We start from the raw sequence: 6,000 nt of genomic DNA, 5'->3' as shown, positions 1-6,000 counted from the left end.
TGGCCTTTCGTTGTTCTACAGAGTAGCCATACTCATATTCTGTTAAACTTAGGTTTGTTTGATGGTTGTACATTTGTTGGGCTGTCACTTGGTTGGTAAGGTAATTGCCTTCTAATTACACAGCTTGTTAAATCTACTTCACTCCTAATTTTCATAACCTTAATTTATTTTATCTTTTGTTAGATTGGGGAATTAGAATTTAGTACAAGTTTCACTAATGATCTAGAATTACCTATGATATCATAATTTTTCTTTCTTGTTATACAAATTTTATCCATTTCGTTTTTCTGATAAACATGATTTTTTAAGATTTTCAAATGTTTATATTTATTTATCTTATGCAAGTTACTTACAATTTATGTTTAACAACAATGTAAAACTAAAAAAAAATATCTTAAAAAGAAAAGAGCAATTATATTACAAAATGTCGTTTGACTATTATCGTGTAATTACTATTAATGTAATAACATTTTACACAGACAGTGAGCAGTCAGTGAAGGACAGCATTATATTTGAATTATAAAATCATAGATGCTGTAGATTATGTCACTGCATTTTTTAATACAATATATATTGTCCATACAATAATGTATTCATACACAGGTACTTGGTCATTAATAAATTTACAATTCTGTTTGTATGTTTGCTGGTAAAAGTGGTTTGTGAGAGTGGGAATGGCTTGCTTTCCCAACCTCGAGGTCAGGGTTTTAATCCTTTGCTGTGCATTTCACTTGTGACCTTAGGCAAGGCATTTTACATTGCTTTAGTCTACCTAATTGCACTATATTTTCATTTTTCATTTATGTTATTGTAACAAATGGGCCAGGGGCTGCATAAGCAGCAGTGCTTAAAAATACCACAAGTGGTGCCCGCAGCCCCTGGAACATAAAACTGAGTGCAATAAAATTGACTGTATTAAAATCTGTACAAGAATTACTTAACAAAACATATGAATGAAAATTATTATTATTATACCAGGTATCCACAAACTTTCATTAAATTGATACTTCAGTATCGACTTTCAATAAATATGTAACTTAAGTTAGCATAAGAATATTCCAGCAATATAAGAAAGCATTAGCTGGTCTGTGTTGACCTAATGAGCATGAAGAAAGCAATAGTTTAAGTGGTTACATTGTGTCTATACCTGTAGCTTCCAATTAGTACTGTAAAGTAGCTCAGTTCTGTGATTTCAATTCTGAAGCGAGCATATGATATTATATTAATAATAATTATTATCTGAAACATAATGCAAGATGGGAAATCTGCAAGAGCTGCCAAGAATAAAGTGGTTAAAAAATATTATTCTTGGCAGCTCTTGCAGCCAAGAATAAAGTGGTTAAACAATATTAAGTAATAATTGGTGTAGGAGAATATATAATAAAATAAAGATAATGTTCGAGATTAGCATATGACACATGACCAAGCATGTTTTCTTGCTTTCTTATTTGGCCATTTCTTGTTAACAAACAACCACACTTGTCACTTTGTGTTCAATTTAGTTTTTTTTGTTGCGACTGTCATTTGACAGTAGAGTATAGTTGCAAGCCAACACTAGTGAGTTCAATGGCCGATCAGTTAAGGCAAGGGCTTAGGAACGTACAGCCATAATATAACAGTGTGATGAGTATAGTGGTATACTCGCCTATACCTCTGGTGCATGGTGAAACAGCGGGTCTAGAAATACTACAGTATAAACCTTAGGCCTAGTATCTCGAGTGGCATGCTTGTCATGGTTGTGGGGGTGAAACACGTCTACTAGAAGGACTATAAACTATAGGCCTACACAGTTGGTTAATGTGAACTCAGTGCATCTTTCAGATTGGTTTCCCTGGTGTATTCATCCAAACGGCCCCTTATGTGGACAGACGAGAGTAGCTGGCACCTGTTTACCGTGTAGCTCAGATACGAAGTGACCCTTGGAAAGAGTAAAGTTACTGTACAAGTTACAATAGTCCATGCCTCAAGCACTTTGTCACTTCAGTATAAAATCGCTATATCTAGCTACATTATATTATTAGTGATAGACGATTGGTTATTGCATTGCTTTGTTTTATGAGCTTAGTTGCTTCTGGTATTGCCCTGCAACATCTCCCCCCCCCCCCCCCCCCCCTCCCATTTTGTATGGTTCAACATTTATCTCTTTTCCACTACTTCTACATCAGTGGCCCTACTTCTCAATCTTGTGCATTATGCATTGTTCTTGGAATTGAGCATGTAATGCATGAGTCTCATGAATACTGATTCTGGGTGGAGACTTCCATGATTTTAATTATTTAAATTAACAACAAAATTATGATTCATACATTTTATCGTAGTCTCCTATGGAATACCCACAGTTTAATACAGTGGGCTGAAAAATATGCTGAATTTGATAGTATATTTAATTGAGTGATTGCATTGCATGCTCATTTATTAACATGACTAATTAATATGACCAAATATAGTTTATTTTTTGAACAATTTATATTTGATTATATGGTAAATGACTTTCTGTACTAGTTATCTGAAAATGTACGATGTATTTCTGTAATGTGATCTAATCTAGAAATTTCTTTATTTAAAAAAATTTGTATAAAGTTATCATGATTTACATAATTATTGAAATATTTCATGGAGAAGACAGTTTGGGACAATAGAATGCATTTCTATAGACAATCCCACACCATATACCCTGTCAATTTCTATCCCCAAACATATCCTCATAGACACGTTCCACACATACTGTACCCACAACTAAATATTTTATATACCATAAAATGTTTTACTAGCTACGATTGAGTGTTATGCTTTTGCTAAAACATTTACTGTATTAGTCTGAAATGGTCATATCAAAAAGGATTATATAAATGTGAAAATAAACCACAATGTTATCAAACCTCTCCTTATTTTGTCATTTAGTCCCTTTCTCATTTGATATAAAATATTTTGTAAAACATGCAATTTGTCAAGGAAATTGCATAATTCTTTGGATTTAGCTGTCTCGTCCTGTGTTTAGCATTGAACAGTACTGCAACAATAGTATGTTTCGATGATCTTAACATTATATATTTTAAAAAGTTTACCACTCTCTGCAAAACGGAACTCTTATAAAGAACAATAGTAAACATGCACATACATTTATTTTTTTTTTTTGTATTTAAGATAGGCCTCATACCGTGACTTTCTTGTGACTTTCTTTATAGAGCAATGGTCTAGATAACAAATTGTATAAAACAAAAAAAGAAAATAATGTATTATTTAAATCTAAATTGTAATTTTACTGCATTAATTCAAAATTGATTTCTTTCACAACCAATAGATAGTTCATTGACAGAGGGCCAAAGTGCATCTTTAAATTACTTTCGCGAGGGCCATAACAAACTTGTCTGTCAGATAGCATGTGACCTGTGGGCTGCACTTTGCTATCTGACAATACTCTATAAACTAAGTCACTTTTTAACACGTTGGCTGCCAACGACAAGTATACTCGCCAACGGGGTGTTGCTGAGTATACTCGTTAAAATCGGGGTAACATTCTAGCGTTTATAACTTCTTTATTATACATTGTAGAACCACAGACTCAATGGTAGTTTGGGGAAGATACACCTAGACGATAACGTACAAATGACGTATGTATGTTTGTTGTATTATGTTGCCGGTAGTACACTTGAGCAGTACAAGTGGGGGCGCCCTTTGAACATATACCAACCTATGTGTAAAGCGGACAAGATAACTCGCACTTGGCATAGTCAGTAAAAAGTTCTATCACTGTGCAATCGACGATTATACTCGCCCCCTAATTTTCTCGCCAATTTATTAGACGCATCATTTTGATGATATATGACTAGATAAAATTTCAAAAAAGTACAGTATGTTTGTACATGTAAACTTGTTTTGGCACCCGGGAAGGAACCTTAAAAAAGGTTTGGCAGTCAACGTGTTAAGGCATGGTTTGGAGTTTTTTTAGCCAAACAAAATCTCGGGCTCACAAGATTTGAATCTGAAATCTGGATTTAGCAGGCAAGCATACAGTATTAACCACTGAGCTACAGCTCATTTTTAGAAACAAATAAATAATACATATTTGAAAAAGACATATTGTCCCTATCAGGATTTAAACCAAAGACCATCCAATTACCCTGTGTGGATACTCTACCAACAGAGCTCAAGTGGAGGTACTGTATATCTCCATACCAAACAGTGGCGGATCCAGGAATTTGAAATAGAGGGGGCCCAGAGAGGGACTTTCACAGATTGAGAGTCTAGACCACCTCAGCCCCACCATGGGGCTGAGGCAAGAAAATTTATGATTATGGTACCTCTAGATGGCCGGAAATGGCACTCTTGTACCTAAATTTGATAAATATTTTCCTTTTTTCTCAATTCTTTTATAATTTTGAAAAATTTAGTGGGGGAGGGGAGGCAGTCAAGTTTTCCCCCTCCCCATGAATCTGCCACTGCCAAAGTTACTATCATGCCAATACCTGTTCGGCTTCTGACTACCACCATTATCATTTTCTTGGGGAACATACTGTACCTTACCTTTATATCACCTTTATTTCTACTTAAGTAATAACCACCTGAATTGGGCCTAGGGGAGCTAAATATATTGCCATGGCAACCATAATTGTTTCAGAGTACTCTGATCAAGATTCATTTCCTCCACCTCAATCTAAACCCATAAACACTCCATCTTAATCTAAACCCATAAACACATCTTAAGAACACATTGTACTTATGGCGTTATTAAAGTTAATATTGTGTAATGCATACAAGGAAATAGTAAAGTAAATTCACAATTGGTAGTAGAATGAAAAAAAATTAGCACTACAACTTACAAGGTATATAAAATCTTACATCAAAGACATTTTTTAATATTGTGTTTTTCCATTAGTTACAATAAAATTATAAACCTTTGTACAATTGTTGTTAGTAGTGGAAATATTTGAATGATTTCAGATAATAGAGCGGTAAAATGGTTTTTCCGATTAACTTTTATTACTCCTCTTTTGAGAATATAAACAATTTTATATAGGAATTATATGGTTATGAATAAATAAGTGAACTTGCTTCTTTTTTGCAAGATGTCCTTTCAAATTTTCTGCCTGGAATATGCAGTCTTGTGAAAATGTTCATAGATTTTTTAAAACCTGGACACGAATATTGTAGTCTTGAATTGTTTAGTGATTTTGTTTCACGCTTGCTATTTTTCATGCATCCTTGTATAAAGGATCTGATCGAGTCTCTCAAAGCCTGTCTTCTATTTTCCTTTATTCCTTACCAACAAATTTATCTTCTGCAAAAATAACCATACTGTAGCAGTGGCTAGTGGGTTTGGTTGGGCCCTGAACTCCAAGCCCTTAAATGCATTTTGAAAGTGTCTTGGACAAATCTTTTCTCTCCAACCAGGAGTTAGTACATGGTAGGATACTATAGCATTAAACTATTGGTCTGTTCCAGTGGTGGTGTATTTTCCTCAGGGAACAAAGAATGTTGCACTTTTTGCTGGTTGGCCAAATTATGTATTTAATGACCATTGAAATATTGATATAACATCGGCAGTACAATAGTTTTTTAAGTACAACCATTAATAAATGACTATTTTAAAACCAAAACACAAATACTTTATTCAATCTCCGAGTGCCTACTCCCTCCTCAATGGGCACGTGAGTGGCGCGTATCAGCATTAAACATGTATGCTATAAGCTAAAATGTAGACAAAGTCCCTAGATAGACATTAAAATCATAACAATGGAATATCAGGGGCAGTACCTTGTCATCATCATCATCTGTTCGCTTATAAACGTTGTTAGATGTCCTTAGTTTACACCCTCTATTATAGGATTCCATCTCTTCCTATCAGTGGCCAACTCCCTAACTTCTTGTGTTTCAGCAGTGTTTAGTTTAAGTTAATTCCTTATTTATTGTTTGTATCCTTTGTTTGTATCCTTGTGGTTTTTGTGTCTACTGCCCCCAATTGGGGCGTAGACACTATGTCATGATGTAGCAATTAAAGAT

This window comes from Anneissia japonica, unplaced genomic scaffold, assembly GCF_011630105.1.
Source record: "Anneissia japonica isolate Jap-2015-1 unplaced genomic scaffold, ASM1163010v1 scaffold287748_len1686314_cov196, whole genome shotgun sequence".
NCBI classification, from domain to species: Eukaryota; Metazoa; Echinodermata; class Crinoidea; order Comatulida; family Comatulidae; genus Anneissia; species Anneissia japonica.
Note: the sequence above shows the minus strand (reverse complement) of the source record.